This window comes from Sceloporus undulatus, chromosome 6 (assembly GCF_019175285.1).
Source record: "Sceloporus undulatus isolate JIND9_A2432 ecotype Alabama chromosome 6, SceUnd_v1.1, whole genome shotgun sequence".
NCBI lineage: Eukaryota > Metazoa > Chordata > Lepidosauria > Squamata > Phrynosomatidae > Sceloporus > Sceloporus undulatus.
Window position 1 is genome coordinate 59,708,487 of NC_056527.1, and position 22,885 is coordinate 59,731,371.

Here is a 22,885-nt window from a genome sequence, read left to right on the forward strand (position 1 = left end):
ATAGGCCCCATTTTTTAAATGTTAAAATTTACAAATATTCTTCAAAAACATCACATTTTGCCAAATTTTCAATTCAGTCACAGGAGACTATGTATATGTATATGTAAATGCATTTAGGCTGTGCATAGGATATTGTAATTTAAAGGTATAACTACTTTTTATGTCACAACTATTACATTACATTCAGTATGATACAGGAATTACGATTAATATCACCACCCCACGGATATCATCAATGCGTCCTTCAGGGAAAGACATGTTCCATCTTGTCTAAAGGAAGCGGCTGTTAGGCCGCTTCTGAAAAAACCTTCCCTGGACCCCCTGGATATGAGAAATTATAGGCCTGTGTCACTGCTGCCATTTTTGAGCAAGGTGGTTGAGAGGGCGGTTGCTCTTCAGCTCCAAGCTGTCTTCGATGAAGCCGATTATCTAGACCCATTTCAAACCGGCTTTAGGACAGGCTTTGAGGTTGAGACTGCCATGGTTGCCTTGACCGACGATCTGCGTCTGAGCATCGACAGGGGTAGTGTGACCCTGTTGGTGTTCCTAGACCTCTCAGCAGCTTTCGATACTATAGATCACGGCATCCTCTTGGACCGCCTGAGGGGGTTAGGTATCGGGGGCACTGCTTTGCAGTGGTTCCGGTCCTTCCTCTCGGGTCGGTCCCAGAGGGTGCTGCTCGGGGACTGTAGCTCCAGTAAGAGGTACCTCACTTGTGGGGTTCCTCAGGGGGCTATTTTGTCCCCGATGTTATTCAACATCTATATGAAGCCGCTGGGTGAGATAATACGGAGTTATGGTGCTGGGTGTTATCAGTACGCTGATGACACCCAAATCTATTTCTCCATGTCTCGTTCGTTGGCCACGAATTCCAATGGCATCTCTTCTCTCAATGAATGTCTTCAAGCGGTAATGGGCTGGATGAGGAAAAACAGATTGAAACTGAATCCAGATAAGACGGAGGTGCTCACGGTAGCGGCCCCGAAACCAAGAATTGGGTTGCAACCTCCAGTCCTGGATGGGGTCACACTCTCCTCCAGTGACTGTGTTCGCAGTCTGGGGGTGCTCCTTGACTCGTCGCTCCTGATGACAAATCAGGTAAATGCGACGGTCAGGAGCGCCTGCTATCAGCTTCAGCTGATACGCCAGCTGCGCCCTTTTCTGGAAGTAAGGGACCTCGAAACTGTTGTGCACGCACTGGTAACCTCACGCCTGGACTTCTGTAATGCACTCTACTTGGGGCTACCCTTGTGCTTGGCTCGGAAGCTTCAGCTGGTACAAAATATGGCAGCCAGGCTTATTTCTGGTACATCTAGGAGGGACCACATTACTCCGGTTCTGAGGTCCCTCCACTGGCTGCCTATTAGCTTCTGGGCCCGGTACAAGGTGTTGGTTATCACCTTTAAAGCCCTAAATGGCTTGGGTCCAAGCTATCTCAGGGACAGCCTCCTCCCGTATAATCCTCCCCGCGCTCTCCGGTCCTCTGGGAGGAACTTACTGCAGCCTCTAAAATCTAGGCTTGCAGCGACCTCCCAGAGGGCGTTTTCTGCTGTCGCCCCCAAACTCTGGAACGACCTGCCGAATGAGATCCGTCAGTTGACATCATTAGACAGCTTTTAAAAAGCTGTCAAGACGGATCTCTTCCGGCAGGCCTTTCCAGATTAACCATCCCGGCCTGGGCTCCCTGACCCCCTCTTTCCTCTCGTGGCCCCATCTTCAGTGATGGTTGAGGATCTCCAGAGGGACACCAGGGTTTTTAGTTTGTTTTAATTATATTTTATGTCTTGATATTGTGTTTTTAATCTGTTATATTTTTTAATACTTTCATAAGGAGGGGAGGGATTATAATGTTTTTAATTTTATATTTTACTCTGTTATAATTACTGTTGTCAACCGCCCGGATTGGTTCGCCACAGGGCGGTATACAAATAAATAAATATTATTATTATTATTATTATTATTATTAAGTAACATTCATACAAAAAAATTTTTGTTGTAATCCCGCCTCAATCCGCAGGGAGAGGCGGGAAATATAAATAAAATTTATTATTATTATTAAGGATTCTGTATGGTGTAGTATGGGAAGAGGTCAGTGGTGGAGTGACACCATGAGTTACCGCACCGGGTGATATAAACATAGTGACGCCACTGGTGAGATAGGAGCTGCCTGTCATCACTGTGGAAAGAGCCAAAAGCCCAGAGCAAAAAGTAAGGTTTTTAAATTCAGGTTAAGGAGGGGAAAAAACAAATTGGGTTTGGATGTTGTGAAGACAATCCACACCCAATTGGGGGCTTTGGCCTTGTGTCATATAAATAAGACTCAGTGAGCCAGGAGGGGAATTTGGAGTAAAATAACCCATGTAGACAAGCCTCCAGCGTCTCTCTCCTCTTCCCACTTTCCTCTTTCAACCTCTGTTTACTTCAGTTGCTGTAAATGTAATTCACAGCATAAAAGGAGTTTGCATTCAGTTAACTCAGCCAGAGGGGAAGAAGTGGGCAGACTCTTGCTCTTCCCACTACGCTCATTTGTGTTTCCTTCCCCCACATACTTTCCTAAACGTCATACATAAATTCCACGGTTTCTCTGCTTAAAATAGTAGTTTTGCATGCCCATTAATAACTTTTGCATTTTTGTTGCCTGGCCATACCCATTTGCCCCCAGTCTGACGTTCCTCAGCCATATGTGTCCTGATATTTATTATTTAATTAATTAATTAATTAATTAATTTCCTACCTTTCTCCCAGTACAGGGACTCACATGTGAAATGTTGGAGAATATGACAGTGCTTTAGCAGCCTGATCTGATCCATATTATCTGGCTGCCTTTCTTCCGTTCCATTTTTAAATGCTTATTTTTCAAGTGGGCAAGGCTTTTGAGGCTTTATACTGGAGTGGGCAAACTGCAGCCCTCACACTTGGACTCCACTTCTGGCATGTATAAAGCCCTGTTTCTGTCCCTCAAATCCCAACCACTCCTCTTCAAGTTTTTTTAAACTCTGGGGCATGATTTGATGACAATGTTTGACACCAAACCATGTAAAAAACCAAACAATACATCCAAACATATAAAAATGTTAGTGCCCACAAACACACCAAAACTGCATACTACCCCGGTTTACCTCTGGAGTCCTCCCAAAATGGCAAAAGGTAATGATGCAAGGTTGCTTTTTATCACCATTTTGCGAAGGGCTACAGAGAAAAATGGAGTTATTTAGGTTTGCTGTGGACAAGTTTGGGTGCACTGGCCCCTGGCCCTCATATAGTTGCCCAACCCTGATTTACGCAGTGCAAATAAGACAGATCTACTCAGAGGTAAGCCCCATTACTTTCAGTGGAACTTACCTCTGGGTAAAAAGAAATGTATTCAGGCAATATCCTTTCTGAGTGACAAGAGTGGAAGATAAAGTCTGTATGTTACAATGGAAAAGAACCAGGAGGTGCTGCTGCTTTCACACGATGGATCCCAAGACATGGAAAGCTGAGTGTCCATACATTGGCCAAAAAATGTGGCTAGTGTGGCTGATATGTGGCCATAGGGGAAGAAGACGAGGGAGGAACTTGAAAATGCCACCGCACATTATGGAATGTGATAGAGCAAAAGCAGTAGCAATGATTTACACTCCAGAGGAATAAACCTAACAAAAGAAGTAAAAGGTAACACAGAGGTTTAAACTGTTATCTCTTCAAGTAGTCAAGCAACTGTTAGTGAGACATCTCAAGAATAGTTACAGTACTTGTCTTTTCTGATCTTTGTATGTATCAGGTGAATAGAGAATTTAAACTAGAAACATCAGCAACCTATCAGGCCCAGGAAATGTAACTCTTATCACACTTAGCTCTACCTAGCCTGGAGAAGAGAAGGTTAAGAGGTGATATGATAGCCCTATTTAAATACTTGAAGGGATGTCATATTGAGGCTGCTGCTCCAGGACAGGACCCGAAGGGATGCAAGCTGCAGGAAAAGAGATTCCACCTCAACATTAGGAGGAATTCCTGACAGTAAGGGCGTGTTTCGACAGTGGAACACACTTCCTAGGAGTGTAGTGGAGTCTCCCTCCTTGGAGGTCTTCAAATGGAGGCTGGATGGCCATCTGTCAATGGGGATGCTTTGATCTGGATTTCCTGCATGGCAGGGGGTTGGACTGGATGGCCCTTGCAGTCTCTTCCAACTTTATGATTCTATGATTCTACCTAAAGTTTCAATCTGATGTCTCCTTCGTGTAGCCACAGTCAGTACTTTGATCCTAAAACAGAATCTGTCAGGAAAGAAGATATATGAGTTCATAATTCATTTGCCTGTGGCTAAAATGTCCATGTTGCTTTCACCAGTATTTGCTTGGATGAAAGCCATTATACCATAAACATGAAGCTTCTGAGAAGCAAAGAATAACTGGCTTATATGACAAAATGTAACAAAAGGGGGGAAGGGGGGGAGAGACCCCTTTATTGAACCAATTAACCCTGGAAAGCTGGCCCAGTTTTCATATGTGTAATGGAATATAGGTTTTCAGATTACACACAAAAAAAGCTTTATGTTCCTGAGTACCCAAACTTGATGTGACCAGAACCTTCAAAGAAGAAAAGAAGTTGCTGTGTGTCAGTTCTCTGGTTTTTATCCCAGCAGGGCCTGCCAATGAAAAATACAGCCTAGGTTCCATGTATTCTGGTTACTCAAATTTTATGGCAGGGATGGACAGCCCGGCATTCTTGGGTGTGCTAGAGCTGCAGTCTAGTAGCATTTGGAGAGCCACTAGTTCCACACCTCAATTGATAGGTGACTAGTTATAGCAAGATGCCTACCACAAGGCCCACCAAAGTATTACTGTAAAGATGGATTACTGCTGAGTGTGCAAATGCTAGCTTGTTGGTATAGTCTCACCTTCCCAACCATTGTCTGCACTTCCTCCAGCTTCTTCATGCCTCCTCTCTTTAGTGTGATAAGTCTAAATGTTTATAACTGTACCTCTGCAATTTTGAATTTAGAAGGGGTACAGTTGCTAGTAAGAACACCTCGGCAGTTTCATAAACTATTTATATACTATTTCATTTTTCATGACTTTTGCTTAGCCAGTGCAAGACACAATGTGAAATCTTTCAAAATTAGTAAACTGAAGAGCTGTGTATCCAAATCATTCATGGGAAAAATATGACTTCTTCATTATTTCTGGATAACCATTTTTCTGGACATTATTTCCCCCATCATTCTGCCATGATCCTTCCCTGCTGTTCTCTTCTTTCTCTTCTGATATGGTGGAGCAACTCAAGACCTTACCATTGTATCATCATTCAATCCCCTTAAAAATGTACCACCAATAATGGAGATTATCGCATTGAATTTAAAGTGACTTATCCTCAACAGGATAAAGACACATTTAATTTTAAAAGTGGGTATTATCGCACATAGCCACAGCCAGGCAAGTGCAATCCGTATTCAGCTTGGATCCCAGCCGCACTTATCCAACCATTTTTCAAAAACGTTCCCATTTTTGGAAAAGTGGGTGGATAAGCATGGCTAGGATCCGGGCAGCATATGAGTTGCACTTGCCTGGCTGCGGATGTGTGCTATAACACCTGCTTTTAAAATTAAACACAACTTTATCCATCGGGGATACGTCCCTTTAAATTCAATGTGATAATCTCCAATGAAAATGCATATAATTGTACATAGAACAAATGAGAAAACTGGGGTTTTCTGCCTTTTTGTTTGTTGTTGACTAACATCAAGTCAGCTTCAACTTCAACTGATCCTATGAATGAGAGATCTCCAAGACAGTGTTATCAACAGACCTGCTCATCTCTTGTAAACTCGAGGCTGTAGCACTGATTGAGTCTATCCACCTTTAAGGCACTGTTCCTCTTTCCATACCACATTCCAAGAACTATTGGTTTTTCCAGTCAGTCATGCCACCTCATGATATGTCCAAAGTATTTCAGCCTCAGTTTAATCATCTTGGCTTCTAGTGAGAGTTCCAGCCTGATTTGCTCTGAAACCCATTCATTTGTTGCTGTTTTGCATTGATTTCAGTCCATGGTATCTGTAGATTTCTTGCATTGCACCAAATTTCAAATGAGCTGATTTTCTTCCTATCAGCTTTCTTCACTATCCACCCTTAACAACCATACATTGAAATCATATTCCTTCCAATTATCCCAGCTTGGGAGGGACAGTCCAAATTAATCCTCTGTTGTCCCACTTTTTCTGTTGCTTTTAAAATGTCCCAGTTTCTCTCTCCTCCTCACACATTCCTTCTTCTTTATCTTCTTTTGGGATCAGTGTGATATTCACTGAACTCTACAATTTTGGAATTTCTCTACATAATATGCCATTCATTATTTGTAGTAGAGATGTTACCAAGTGTTCCTGCAGTTGTTGCTGTTGTTCTTTGTGATAAAAGACATTGAAATCATTAGGCTTAGGCAAAAGCAAACTGCTGCAGCCTTTCCTAGCCTCTATGTTCTTCCTTCTTGGTAATTTTTGCCATCTTGAGCACACTTTGAGGTTCCTTGGCCACATTGTTCTGATTTTCATCTGTGAAATGTTGGAGGGTATAAAATTTGAAATATGAAGGCATGGATAACTCTGACCTTGTTCAATGATATATATTTGGACTATTTAATAAAATGAGAAGTCAAATGAGGTGTCTCCTTTCAGTTTAATATATACCTAAATACCCAAAGGCACTTGATCCCATATAATCTTGGAAGCTAAGCCAGGTCAGCTCTGGTTAGTACTTGGATGGGAGACCCCAAACGAATACTAGGTGATGGCTATATTTTAGAGGAAGGAACTGGAAAAACCACCCCCTAAGAAAATCCTACAAAATTAATGAGGTTACCATACACTGACAAGCAACATAAAGGCATGCACACAAACACACACATACACGCTAATATTGTTCTGGTAAAGGCTAGGCCTCAATTAGAAATGGAGCACTTTATTCAATATTTTCTGTTGTTTTGCGACTTCGAATCATTTCTGATTTATAGCAACTCTAAAGTGAAGCTATCATGGGATTTTCTTGGCATTTTTATTCAAGGGGGGTTTGTCCTTGCCTTTCTCTGATGCTGAGAGAGTGTGACTTGCCTAAGGTGACCCAGTGGGTTTCCATGGCCAAGCTGGGATTCAAACCCTGGTCTCCTTGTGTCCTAGTCCAACATTCAAATCACTACACCAAGCTGGCTGTCCTGAATATTTCCTACAGCTTCTCAAAGCACTCTTGTTTATTTTTTTCAGGTAGTGGGACAAAAACAGGCTGAAAATGTTTTTCACCATGTTAACATGGGGCAATGGTTTCTCAAAGCTTTTACATTTGGTTCTGTTGACATGTTACTCAATCCAGGTGATTTATATATCTTCACGTTTGCTACATTAATCCCTTTTCTCTTTCACCTTTGCCTTTTGGATCACATTTGTTTAGTCCACTAGCCAAAGGGTAGAATCTGTGCCTAGGGTGAGCATATCTCCTGCTCTACAGGGGACAGTCTCTATCTGAAGAGCTGCCCCAGTCCTGCTTAAAGATAAAGAACCATAATAGGGAAGGTATATAAAGACCTTAAGTGGCCCACATTTTTCACAGTTAGCTTGTGGATTAGAGATTCAGCAGGTGCGCAGGTTTTTTGAACCCACTCTTCCCTACTATGGCGAGATGTATTGCCTTCTGCTTTAATTTATAACCAGGCATTCTAAATTTGCATTTAAATGTGCAGGTAAATATAAATTATCATATGGAAATGTTGTACAAATCTGTGACCTCTTTCGAACTTCTATTTGATTATGGATTTCCCCTTTTGGTCACCTCCACTGTGTGTTTGTCTCTCCCCCCCCCCCCCCTCCCTCTCTCTCATTTTAAGTGAGCTGCTTTGAGATACTATATTAATCTAAAACATTACATTTTTTAAAAGTCCAACTCACGACGGTCACAAATCTACCTTGGACCTGCTCTCTGATGGAAACCCAGTGGACACAGAAGGGAAAAGGCAAAGCAGCAGCAAATTGGGAGAAGAAGGGGATCAAGTGTTTTTTCCAGAATTTTCATGAAATGTGCAATGAAATAAAAATGAATGAACAGGACATTCTACCTTCCATTAAAAACAAAACACAATTCTGTTCATGGACATATTCAGCTGGGAAACCATTACAATCTTTTCCTTTGCTAACAGTGCCCTCTGCTGAACATAGCATAAAAGTGATAATAAAGAGTTGTGTGAGCTAGAAAACAACAGGCCCTGCCAAGAAATACTTAGATGGAAGATGAAACTATTTTCCTATAGTCCAGACAGGCCTGTTTCTAGTACAAAATTCTAAAAATGCTCAATAAGTGATCTATTGATTGAGGCTGTAAGGAGTGATGTACATATCAGAGATGGTAAAGAGGCCTAATTACCCTAAAAGCCCCAGATCCTATCAGATTTTGGAAGCTAAGCAGGATCAACTCTGGTTGGTATTTCAGTGGGAGCCCACTAATGAATAACAGGTGTTGTAGGCTATATTTCAAAGGAAGGAATTGGCAAAGCCATCTCTGAGTATTCCTTGCCTAAGAAAATCCTACAAAATGCATGGGATTGCTATATATTTACAGACAACTTGAAAGCACATATGTTTTATAAAACAAAGATTTCCCACTCTGTCTAATGCTCCAATTATAGAAGGGTAGGATGCAGATTTATGCAAAAGGGCCATAGTGGTAGAGCACATAATTCACATGCAGAAGGTCCCTCATACCTCCTCCCTCATAGTCCTTCATACCTCCTCAGTCATTGCCTCACACCTCCAGGCAAAACTAGAAAAGCATTCTGCTCCTAAAATCCTGGAACTTCTTATGTTGCCATGAAATCTACAATCCCTACCCTTGAGTCACCCACAGTGTAAATAAATCATGGCTCCCATCATTATAAAAATAGCATCCAGATAGCAAAAAAAAGCAAGGAGGACAAGTCGCCATTGCTTGGCTGCCTAAGTCGGCTGGACCTGACTCCTGTCCATCAGATCAAGTAATATAATCAAATAATATAATCAAATCAAACACTGGTTATAGGTGTTATTCTTTCCCCACCATCATGCTTCAAAGGGAGCATCTTGCAATAGTATATGTTCGGGGATATACTATTTCGGGGATGCTTTGATTTGGATTTCCTGCATGGCAGGGGGTTGGACTGGAGGGCCTTAGTGGTCTCTTCCAACTCTACGATTCTATGATTCTATGTTTGTTGATTAAAGGGATTTTTATAAGTATGTAAAGGCTGAGGGCCAGCTGTCCAGCATTTACTTTTAAAAAATTACAAAGTGCCTAAAATGCCAACTGATAAATATGACTAAAACTGAAGAAGGGCACTTTTAATTTTGAGAAGTTGTTGACCATACTACTTCTGGCTCCTTTAGCATTTTCCACAGCTTGCATAAGTTTAGATAGCTGAAGTTTCCTTTATTTGAAGTAACCCAAATACTGTAATACCAAGAGAAAGGAAGTCATGTCTGAACTGGTGGAGCTATGGAATGGTTCAGCAACCATAGACATTGGAAAGATCCTACTCACGTGAATTAGTTTCTCTCAGTGATATAGACTTAGGGGCAAAACAGATGGGCAGGAAGAAGCAGCCAGAAGCACATGCCATGGCCTCAAGGGTGCCTCCTGCCATGGTCTCAAATAGACTGCAGAAGGGAGCGGAAAAGATCTGCTCCTTTTGAGCTGGCTTTGGGCCAGCCCCAGCATGGCCCTAGGGTGGCTTCAATGGGCATGTGTCATCTAAATGCCCCTGGAGCGGCCAGAAGTCACCCCCATCTGCCCGTCTGCTTCAGGCTTTAAATCTGTTGACTCAGACTCAAGTCAGACTTAAGTCACTTCAGTGATTCGACTTGGACTTGTCTCAGCAATAATTTACTGATTTTGCTCATGACTTGTATGTTTTTAGCAACCAACTTGGTGACATCATGCACTTTGAGAAGTAGGCAAGATCCTCCCCAGAGCATAGAGTGGAACAGCAAATGCATTTGGCAGTGGCCTGAGGTGGAAGGATCTTTCTACAGATTTTGAAAAGTTTTAGAAGGCTCCTCTGATATACAGTGGGGACACGCTGCCGAACAGACCTCAAACCCACCTCAAGTTCATTGCTTAAGGTGCTTGCTGTTCCCCCGCCTCCTGAGGAATGCACCTTGCCTCCTTTTTTTCTTATTAAAAACTGGCTTCCAGACTTCAGACTCAAACTGAGACTCCTTAAACATATTTTGCAAGGACTTGAGACTTGAAGAAAGAGATACTTGAATACTGTACATCACTGGCTTTTTCCATGTGGTTATATCCAGAGGACCACTCAGGGATGGCACAGATGAATGACACTTGTCATCCACAGAACCACAAGGCTTCCAATGGGACACATGCTGCAGGAAACTCCATCTTCCCTGTACCAAATGAAGCATATCTTAAGTTGAGCTTGAAAATATCCCATTACAAAAAATAACATGTAATTCATATCTTTTTCCAGTAGAGGTTGGAACTACACTGCATTATGATTGTGAAATAGCAAAGGATAACATTCCTTTCCCCTTTTCATATAATTCTTTGAGGGCTTTGTTCCATTTGTGGGCAGAGCCAAAAGCAAAGAGATATACCAAAGGCTTGAAGGATATGAAAGGGTAGGTAAGGCTACAATCAGATGCATGCTCAGGGAACTAGAAGGGAACTTGACTTTGGCTTGTATAATGGCTAGAAATGAATTAATTTAAGGTTGCCAGTGACAGGGTTCCTGTGACTTTAATGCCCCCACGAGAAGATAAAATCTCACAGGTGTAATTCACCTTAGTGTGAAGATACAGGGCCTGGAGAAAATTGCATCTGAAAGCAATTGTCAAAAGACAAAACAGAAGTGTCAGAAATGGAGTTATTCTAGAAGAGATCATAAATGACAATTTTAAAGGAGAAAAAGTGGTAACCCTGGCACCAATAATACTGAGTTTTTCCAAGTTGAATAAGGGGAAAGATTTGTTGTTGTGATTTGCCATTCAGTCAGTTTTGATTTATGGCAACCCTATGAATGAAAGACCTCCAAGACTGGTCATCAACTGTCCTGCTTAGGTTTTGCAAATTCAATACCATGGCTTCCATTATTGAGTTTATACACCTTTGTCTTTTTCAGTTAGTAATGCCATCTCATGATATAAAGTATGACAGCCTCAGTTTAGTCAGCTTCGCTTCTAATGATAATATTTAATTATCTAATGATAATTCAAGATTGATTTGTCCTCTTAGCAGTCTGTGGTATCTGTAGAACTATTCTGTAACACCACATATCAGATGAGTTTATTTTCTTCCTCTCAGCTGTCTTCACTGTTCTACTTTCATAACCATATCTAGTATTCAGAAATAGTATAACATTGATAATTCTGACATTTGAACGATACGTCTTTATACTTGGGGATTGTATCTAGTCCCTTCATGGCTGCCTTTCCAAGTCGTGGGCCCGAGACAGTAAGTTCTCCCATGTCAGACAAGCTTTTTTGCTAAGGAGCCAGACGGAACATGCCAAAGACCTACTGGGCAGCAGAATTGTAGGGATTGACAGTGGTGAAGGATCTCTCAGAGATGATGGCACCACAGCTAACTCTATAGGAGATAATATGGAGCAGAAGAAGGCAATAGTAAACCACTTATGATTACTTTCACCTTGAAAACCCTATGATGAGCCAAATCAAACTGAATCAAGGAACAGGCCTCCAGTCCCTTTACTTGTCACATAAACACCACCTGCTTTAATTCCATCTTCTATACCACCATTGAAGAGACAGGAGTCCTGTCCCTTATTTCACCTGGTAACTATAATAACATATGAAGTACCAGCATGTTGTAGTGGTTTAAACGTTGGACTAGTACTCTGGAGATTAAGGTTTAAATCCCTGCTCATCCATGGAAATCCACTGAACGACCTTGTGCAAATCACACTTTCTCAGCCTCAGAGGAAGGCAGTGGCAACTACCCTCTGAACAATCTTGCCAAGAAAACCCCAAGATAGAAATCCTCTCTGGGATTCTCTTTCCTACAGCTCTCTGCCAGGGACCCCTGGAAGATTACAAGCAAAGCAAAATGCATACTCCCTGATATTCAGATTTTTATGATAATATTTATGGGAAAGAAAGAAAGAAAGAAAGAAAGAAAGAAAGAAAGAATCAACCTTCTGAGGTCTCTTTCATCTAGTAGCGGTTTTGCTTCTACATCCTGAGTCAAATCCCTTCCAGTTCTTTTTCTATAGATCACCTCTGCATCTCCAAACAGAGTTCAGCAAGTTACAAGCTCCCCTGTTCCACTCCTAAGGGATTCCTCTGTATTGCAGGCTGCTGCCTTTTGTCTGGCATATCAGTCCTCTGAGAATTCAAAGTGACAGTTTTGCAGGCACTTAAAAATAAATGTCATTGGAATCATTGCTCAGTTGAATCTTTATTCATTTATTTATATGGTCGGGCAATGATGGTTTTATTTCTTATAATGATGCTTCCCCCCCTCCTTTCTGCCTCACATTAAGGGAACAATAATCCCTGAGGAGGGATGCTAAGGTTATTAGAGTGTTTATGCAGAACCACGCTTTCCCCCAAAAGTCCACACAGAAATAACTAGCAAACAGGAAACTGGAATGCCATGCCTGCAAAAGAAAACATTCTTTCATCTTATTCCCTAAAGATTCGTTAGGCTGTTTACAGTGCTGATTAATGTAAGAAATTAAGGACATCTCTGGGAAAGGAAAAAGGCCACTTGCCTAATTATTTTGCCTTTGCTCACTTCCTCATGGTTTGCCTCTTGTTTTCAGTTCAGATGCCTCTTCTGATTTATGGTCTTAAACAGAATAATGTATGGCACTGAAGTATGTAATTGCAGACCTAGCCTGAGGTTCCTGAATTGGCTGGCATGGTGTCACATACCCTCCAATGGTCCCAATATGGCATGAACAGTCCAGATTGATTCTCCATAATTCCATTTTTCCAGCTGCTTGTGAAATGCCCTAGTTTCTCTCCTTTCCCTCTTTGGTTTCAGCTTGCTTCTATTGCTGCAAACTGGGGGGGGCTGTATAGACCGCCCCTAAGGGGCAGCCTCCTTTTAGCCCCAGATCAGGGCTGTGGCAACTGCAGGCCATGGGTGTGATCTCACCTTTCTATGTTGTAAAAAAGAACTGCAAAAAGCGGATCCATAGCCACCTGAACCATGGCTTTTCCAAGCTCCTTTGGCACTGTGACATGAAGACACAGTGCCAGAGGAGCACCGTGATACCACCCACCATATGATGTGGTGCACAGCGTCATGGCAGCCTGTGGGCAGAGTCAGGGTGTGCGTCGTGTGGACACCATATTCAGGCCAGCCTTAATGACTGACATGTACAGCCCCTGAGTTTGAAGTGCCAAAGTAGTTTGCACTGTTAGCTCAGCAGGAGGGAGAAGGAGAGAGAACAAGAGAGAAGGGGCATAATCTTGCCCTTCTCAGGCAAAAGCAAATGGCTGCACTGTCCTAGCTTGTGTGTTCTTCCTCATTAATAATGTTCATCATTTTGAGCACATTCATATGTTGCTTGGCCACATATGCTTCAGTTTTCATCTGTGAAATGTTGGAGGGTATGATGGCAACCCTACATGCTCATAGAAAAGCAACCTTTGCCACTCATCTCCATCACCCAGTTCTTTTCTATCCATGGATCAGAAACAGGTGGAACCATCTACTAAAGCAGCTAAACTAGATCCTTTTTTAAAAAATCACTGTAAATTATAAATAAATATTACTACAACATGGAAGGACATTATTCATCGAGTGTGTTTCCTACTTATTTATAATCTGAAGGAGGGTGTTGTAAACAGCATTGTACATATCATCTAAATATGGTATCCCCAAACTGTTCAGTGTAGTCTATAGTCTATACCAGTATGGTATAGTGCTAGACTAGGACACCAGGGGTCAGATCAGCCAGGAAATATACTAGGTGATCTTTGGTAATTCACACTCTCTCATCCTTAAAGTAAAAGCAAATCTCTTCCAAATAAATCTTGCCAAGAAGAAGTTAGGTATGGTTGCCACAAGTCAGAGCTAACTGGAAGACACATACTACACTTTAGCTGAACTGGTGCTGTCCAGGCTATTGTGTAAGATCTCTATTGCTTTATTCAGCCACATACAAAGTACAGACCTCAGGATAATACTGTATTGAACCAGATAGTCAGTTGTGCAGAGTCCTGGCTGATACTATTATTGCTCTTTTGATGGAAAACATAATTACCACATGGAAGCAAGGAGAGGGGGTGTCATGCCTATGACACTGCCTCACTGACCTCCTCTGTCTTTATATTCAATGGATGGATAAAAGGAACTCAGTTCATGTACAAATGTAGAAGCTCCATGCAATTGGAAGGAGGTATTCACACAGGAATCCAAATCATCTGGGGCAGTTAAGTGTGCAGAGCTGTATGTGCAAAGCTGCAAACGTAAAAACTATATTTGCATACTTCCTGCTCAAGGAGATATTCAAGGAAAGAGTTGTTGTTGTTGTGCGCCTTCAAGTTCTTTCTGACTTATGGTGATCCTAAGGCCTCATAGAGTTTTTTTGGCAAGATTTGTTCAGAGGAGGTTTGCCATTGCCTTCCTTTGGACTGAGAGCATGTGACTTGCTCAAAGTCATCCAGTGAGTTTCATGGTCGAGCTGGGAATCAAACCCTAGTTTCCAGAGTTGTAGTCCAACACTCAAACCACTATGCCACCCTGGCTCTCTCAAGGAAGTAATCTTTGAAGTAATCACAGAAAATTCAAAAATTTTAAAGCGATTTCACAGTTATTATTTTGATTTGCTTAAAAAGAGACAGACTTCAATAGAGAAGATTGTATAAAACAACAAGATACTTTTACAATATCAGAAGATCACAGGCAAATGTTAAATAGATTAATCAGCATGGAAGAAATCTCCTCAACTATCTCAAGAGCAAAGACTGGGAAAAACTCCCGGATCAGATGGGTTCCAAGCAAGTTATTACAAAAAAAATTGAAGAGGATTTAGGGATATATTTACAGAAAACCTTCAATATAATTTTAACCAGTAGGAAAATCCCAGAAACATGGGAGAAAGCAACAATTGCTCTTATTCCAAAAGAAGGGCTAGACCAAACCAAATTATATACCTACCTCACTGCTAAATGGCTGTTATAAACTTTTTGCTTCAATTCTTGCTGAAAGATTAAAGGTAAATTATTGGTATAAATTAATTGATAAAGAACAATGTGGTTTCCTTCCCAAAAGACAACTTAGGCGGGATACAAACCGCCATATAGTATGTATAGGATACGTACTAGGGTTAGGAAGGGGCGGTGCTTCCACACACCCCTAACCCTAGTACGTATCCTATACGTACAAGATGGCGGCGCCCCTTCTACATGGGCGCCGCCATCTTTACGTACTGGACGCATAGCGTCCAGACGTGTCGCGGCGCCTATGACGTCGCGAATGTGCCGGCGGCGCTTCGCGACGTCATCAGTGCGCCGCAAGAAGAAGCTCCGAAATGGAGCTTCTTTTTTGCTCCGCGCGGGAGCCGCGCAGTTTGGCTGCTGTGGCTCCCGCGTGGAGCAAACGGCGGCGGCAGGGAAGCGCCGCAAAGCGGCGGTTTGTATCCCGCCATAGGGACAATATAATATATGCATTAGACATAATACAATGTTTGATACTATATATACTCATGTATAAATCTAGAAACTTTAGTCAAAAATTGATCCAAAGAGCTGAATCAACTTATCCACGAGTCAATGTAAGTACTGTACCTTAACTCACATCCCTGGTGAATGGCAAGAGTGTAATCTGTCCTGGAAACACTGACTTTTTTCTGTCCTCTCATCCATCCATCCTTCAGTGTGAACACAAACAGTTATATCTCCTGCAATTTTGTAAGTTATTTGACATGTTCATCCTTTATATTCTTTGTTACAAGCCCACCCTTGACTTTTCCATGAATCATATCAAAATCATCCCTGACTTATAGTCAAATATATACAGTAAACACTATGCAAAACAAGCTGCCTCAATAACATCTGGAGGGCCAAAGTCTCCCCACTTCTGTTATAGATCATCTGAACCTTTTGATCCACTCACTGTTGTTGGACTTCACCTCCTGTCATCCTTCACCATTGGCTATACAGGGCTCCCCCGGGTTACGAAATTAATTCGTTCCGCGGCGCCATTCGTAACCCGAAAAGCATTCGCAAGCCGAAGCCCCATAGGCGCTAATAGCGAAAGCCGCGATTTGGTGCGAAAAAGCGCCGAAACGCACCAAAAAAATTTTCGTAACCCGAAATAACCTTCGTAACCCGGAACAGTTTTTTTTAATGGATTTTTTTCGTAACCCGGAAATTTCGTAACGCGGCGCATTCATATCCCGGGGTACCAGTGTATTGGCAGTGCTGATGAATTTTGTAATCCTACAACATCAGGAGGCCTCAAGTGACCCACCTTTGAGCTAAGAAATGATAGGCAGAATTTGGTGACTTATAGAACAATACCACCCTCATGCTACAATAGCTACTGTGCTACATCTAGCTGACTTACTTTATTCAACTATATTCAGAGATTACAGGAAACAAGCGGCAGTTATTCTATACTATGGATTGGAGCCATGCAGCCCTCCAGATGTCACTGGACTGTAACTCCTAGCATTCCCCACCATGGGCTATGCTGGCTAGGGAGTATAATCAATGGGAGAAGAGGGGATTTCAACAGTTGTTGGTTGTCACACAAGCAATACCCGCTGAAATTCTTCCTTTTATATTTAAGGGACAAGAGTCCTGTCCCTTATTATACTTGCCAGCCCTATCAAAAATGTCTACAAAACCAGTTGTTCCTAATAACATACCAAAACCTCTGTGTATCTTGCAAGAGTACTGTATTGTTAAAGTGAACTCTATGCTATACCGAATAACTCCTGTGCAAATAGTGAGTCAAGAAAAAACACAAGACAATAAATAAAGCAATAAATGTAATGTTGTAAGTCTTCTAACAAAAAACTCTTTACACATTTTCTTCATTGTTTTGTTTCTTCTATATTTTTCTCATAGTCAGAGAAACAGCTAAGAAATAAGTTATTGGTTTCCAAGTATATTTTTATTGGGAGAGATTTTTCAAAGCACAATAATGACGATGTTCTCTTATCCTCAGACATTTATCATTACCCTATTTCCGACCTCCATGGCCCTTGTCCAATCTTTCTCTGTTTTTTATCATCATAGGCAGAACCAGCCTCACATCAGCAACGCTGCAAAGAGCCATTGACCAAAGTTATGTATAGACAAGGGAATTTCATCAGGTATTGGTTGTCATGTAAGCAACACTTGCTGAAAATCTCCAGGTCATCAGTAATTTAGGCCTCGGTCAGTTTTTTCTTGGTTGTAACATTCCAAAGCATAAGATGGATGCAGTTGTACTCATATTCTTCTGGGGGGCTTGCCATATGTTACTAGCTGGCAAATGGAACGTTGAATTAAGGAAAAATCCTATGTGTGACCAAACATAGTTCTTCATGTGTCCCTGTGTTTTTAGAGTCCAAAATAGCATTATTTAGCACAGACTTGATTTAGTTCTGTACCTCAGGAATCAGGGGCTCAATTTCCAGTGTCAGCATTGGAGGCAAGAAGAGCCAAGAGGTTAGCGTGACAAAGTCATGGACAGATTTAAATTCTCACTCTTCATACACAGTCAAGACTTGCAAGGCAAACATACACAGCTAACTAAATGTTCTGTAAGTACAGTGCGTCCATGTCATATGCAGGCTCACTATACGCAGCTTTCAGCTTATGCTAAAAGCTGCGTGATGGAAGAGGCAATGGTGCATGTGTGCACGAGCTCCATTGTTTTCAATGGACTCGAGCATATGTGGTATTTACCTTATGCGAGGGGGGGGGGTCCAGAACGGATCCCACATGTAAGGAAAGGATGCACTGTACTGTAAGCTGACTCCAATATATATATATATATATATATTTATAGGACTGCCAGCTAAATGGTAAAAATCAGTACACATTCCTCTGGTTTTCTTTGTTTTTAATTGCTGGTGCTGTTCACTGCCTTTGTGTCAACCTCTACTCATAGCAGCCCTGTGGATAAGACATCTTCAAGCCACATTATCCTCCACTGCTCTGCTTGGGTCTTGTAGACTTTGGCCTCCCAAATTGAGTATTGCCATGGCAAATACAGCACTGTTATCAACAATGGTCCCATTTTCCGCCAGGGATCTTTGTGACCTTGTACATACATCCCTTTTGACATATGCTACAGGTTATACTGACAGTTCATGGACTGCCGTTGGTCCATGACCCAGTGGGTGCCAGTCTTTGGTGAGTTTACAAGAAAAATAGAAATCATTGTAGCTAGTGTTGCCAGGTGAAATAAGAAACGGGGTTCCTGTCCCTCTAAAGGTTGGGCAGAAGAGGGAATTCCAGCAGGCACTGGTTATCACTCAAGCTAAGTTGCTGAAATCTCCTCTTTGACACAACTATTAAAACGACAGATGTTCAGTCCATTACTTCACCTAGCAACCCTAGTTGTAGCCAATGGACACAAATATGGCATCAGTCACATTGGGGGAAATCCCTATCTTCCACATCAAAAGAGCAAGATGTAGTACACAGTCATATTAAAAAAATGCATGAGCTGAGTCACTGATACAGTTACTACTGAGAAATTATTATAGTGACCTGAAGAACTTGAGGCAAAAGTATTAAATGGCTCTACAGATATGATTTTTACAACAAATGTAAATTTTATGTGCTGATTTGTAGTTATATATGTACCATGACAAGTTTGACACTGTATTTTTCATCCCCAGTCTCAAGTACCAAGAATTTACTTCATTAAAGTGTTGTTACCACCAGCTGCTATATATTCAACAAGCAGTTCTGTAACATCTAAATTGCTTTTTTGCTCCCAAGCCATGCATTATGAATAACTTAAGAGTATGCAATGGTACAGATTTAGACTTTGTCACCGCACAGAATATTCATTTTACCCAGAGCTTGTTTGAGGGCTTTTGTTTTATTGTCTTTTGGACTACAGGTCTCAGAATCCATCAGGAAGCATGGGCACTGGTCCACACTGCCTATCAGATATGGGGACTTGTAATCCCAAGAAGTAATTTTAGCAAGCTCTGAACTTCTCCTTCCCTTGTACATTAGTAGATCTTCACTAGTCCAAGACACAGCATTCTGTGACCTCAACGGATTGTTTGAGGGTTTCCCACCTGGTATTTTTCTTAAAGGTTTCTGCTAGTCTTGAGGTTCCCCCGAACCTGCTTGCAACTCTTTGTTCATGAGCAGTGCCTTTTGAGCTGCATAGATGATCTGTAATTGTACAATGGATTCATTATAGTATATGGCAGTCAGTTAACCTACACAAATCTTTCAGGAGAAATTGCTATAGTAGGGAAGTCTAGGTTTGACTGAAACTAAAGAACCAGCATTGTGCTGTAGAAACTTGAGTTTATAACCCCTGATGCATGAATAATAGGCCAGTCTCTGTCATTCCAATGTGCTACAGGTCCCTTTCTACATCTTAATCTCTTCCAAAATGACATGCTAGATGGAAGAGGAGAGTGCATTGTTTTTTACACCCATCCAACATTCTTCCACTCTGTCAGATATTTTTTTTAAAAATTGAAAAATAAAATGTTGCAGGCTGTCTTGTGTTAAAAAATTGCTCCCAGATTTTTTGTGCATTTTTTAGCTACGCTACGCAACACTTCATTTTGCATTCCAGACTGAGCCCCAACTCCGCACAACACAAACAGGACAGACGCTGTATGAGCATAGAACTGCCTCTCCATCAAATCTTTCTTCCCCTGCCCCACCCCTAACATAGAAAAGATTCTTCCCTTCCCCAAGACTTTGGTGAGCCATTTTCATCCAGTGTAGTTTGGATCTAATACGCTGTATGTCATTTTTTATTCACAAACACAAACCATATATTCAATCAGAGGTGGGCAAAGTTCCCTATCATGTAGCCCCAATTCCATTTTTTAGCCCCAAGTGCTTCCCCCCCTCCCATTTTTAAAAAATTGACATTGTAGTTCACTACCAAAATTCAGCAGCAAACCACTACATGCACTACAGTGAATCAGAAAAATAATGCATTATGCTTAATGGGATAGTAAATAACATTGTCAGTTTGGTTGTTTTAGTTAAATATCAGTAGTCAATAATTAAAGTCAAAACAAATATATTTAAGGTTTACCTCTCTGTATGTATGTGTATGTACGCGTGATTGTATATAAACTTCATAATACCTTATAAATTGTAATCCTGCCTTGATCTGCAGGGAGAGGCGGGAAATATAAATAAAATTATTATTATTATTATTATTATTATTATTATTATTATTATTATTATATAGTTAATGAAGTGTTCATGGGTTAATGTTATTTGTTAATAACTGTGTAATTTTCATGGGTGTAATAATATATAATGAAAGTTTAATTTTAAATTGTCTGCTAATTTTAATCTATTTTATATATGCATAACTAATTTTATGTATAATAATTAAAGACATGATTTAGTTAAAATTATTTAAATTACAGTTGGCCCTCCATATCCATGGATTAACCACCCACAGCCTGAAAATATTCCTCCCACCAACAAAAAATTCCAGAAAGCAACCCTTGATTTTCCATTTTATATAAAGGACCACTGTATGCAATGGGACTTGAGAATCCCATTTTGGTATGCATGGTGGGTCCTAGAACCAAACCCCATCAGATACCAAGGGCCCACTGTATTTGCAGCTTGTTAATAGTTTACCTTATTTAAAGTTAGTTAAATAATTACAAATAACCCCAATCCCATAGGAAATGAATAGAGAATAGCCCTTAAATGTTTAGCCAAGCTGCAAAGTGGCCCCTTGATCCTACCTTTGTGCTACATGGATATTCCTTTCATAGCTGCATCAATAGCAGGCAACTAAGAGATTACAGGCTGGCTTGTACAAAAAGTGAAATACATACTAGATCTTTCAAAATATATACAGGGGATGGAAAACTTTTGGGCCTCCAGACATTTTAGAATACAATTCCCAGTTCCCCAGCTTGCTAACTGATCATGGAGAAGACTGGTTTGTCAACATAAGGCTGCCAGAAAACTCCTTCAGCAGGCCTTCCTTTAAAAGGCACCTTCTCAGACTGATGAGAGAAAGCAGAGTCACATTCAAAAGAGTCAGAGAACAAGTGTTTAGTGGAAAGAAGAGGAGAGACTTTTGAGAAAAGTGAAAACAAAGTGCTTGATTTACCTCTAGTTCCTTCAGCTTTTGTCTGCCTAGCTAAACTGCAAGTTAAGCAGCGAGAGGCAATGACAAAGTCCTTTCTGGGCTGCAGGTAATACAAAGAACATGTTTTAATAATTGATTATAAGCAAAGTCTTGTTCTCTACTGGGGAAAAAAAATCACAATATGCTGCTTCTTGAAGGACAACAGAAGACTCAGCCTGACATCCAAAAGCTCAGGAATGTTCAATTTGAGAACATTATGTACTCATCATATCCCACTCTGACTTTTAAAAACTACAATGGCAGGAAGCCTCTTATAACCTTGGACTTGTTATCCAGAGTTGCACTGCATAAAACTTAGGGATGTTTTACAATTACGTCACAGGTTTGTTCATTTCAATAAGCAATTGAACTCTACAGCATTGCTTGACTGAATTCTGACTTAACGTAAGGCAGCTTTGAGTCCTCTTAATAGAAGAGACAACATTTCCAGTTTAGGTCTGTCTTAGCACATCTCAACCAAGAACTGGCATGGCATGACTGAACATAAAGCTAGGTGCAACTAAGTGCTCTCCTACTTTCCACACCTGTACCATAATCTCCTCACACCAGGGTGCCCCCATGGCCATTTGGTGGCCAAGCGACAATGAGGACAGCCAAACAGTGGCTAGTTATGCTTCAAGCAACTAGTTGCAGGAAAACATCACCATCCTCTCCAAATTCCTAAAGGAGCACTCATCTTTCTGAGCTTTCTTCCACACAAAGATCTCATAGGGAATGTCTGTCACAAAAAAACTTTTTCTTCTCTATCCTCTTGCTTTATGAAGAAGGAACCATGTCCACCAATGTGCTGATATCTCTAGTCCCACTTTGTTGTTGTGTGCCTTCAAGTCATTTCTGACTTATAGCAACCATTATGTGACCCTATCATGGAGTTTTCTTGGCATGATTTGTTCAAAGGGGGTTTGCTTTGTCTTTCTCTGAGGCTGAAAAAGTGTCTTGCTCAAGGTTACCCAATGGATTTCCATGGCTGAGCAGGATTTGAACCCTGTTCTCCAGATTCATAGTCCAGTACTCAAACCACTACACCACTTTGGCTCTTAAAGGATTCTACGTTGTTAAATCATATGCCTTGCTTGCTGGATGTTAACACAAGTTATGAAGAGCAGGAGAATGGAGGACACTGGATACTGTCCTGTTGACCACATAAGGCATTAAATGCATGTTTTCAACATCAGAAAAAAACCTGAGCATAAAACAAGGTATACTTTGTGTACATGAGGGAGGAGCCATTCTATTCAATTTCCAATGTATGTCTCAAATGTGTCAGGACTACAAATTGAGTGGAACTTCTCTTCCCGCTTGCCTCATCATTGCTTCCTTTTTCTTCTTTGAAGGGTTCAGATAGTATTAGTAGGCTAGACTAAAGTCTCTGGAGGAAAACTGGAGATGGATGGAACCAGTAAGAACAGTTCTCAAAGTGTCCGAATTATTTATTGTGTCAAACATGTTTTGGGATGACAGTTCCTTCTTCAGGCAACTTTCTTTTCCCACAAATCTGTAAGTAAGCTGTTATATGCCTTCCACTGCTAAAATAAAAAGAAAATCCCCAGATGCATTAGGCATAGTACTTATCTGAT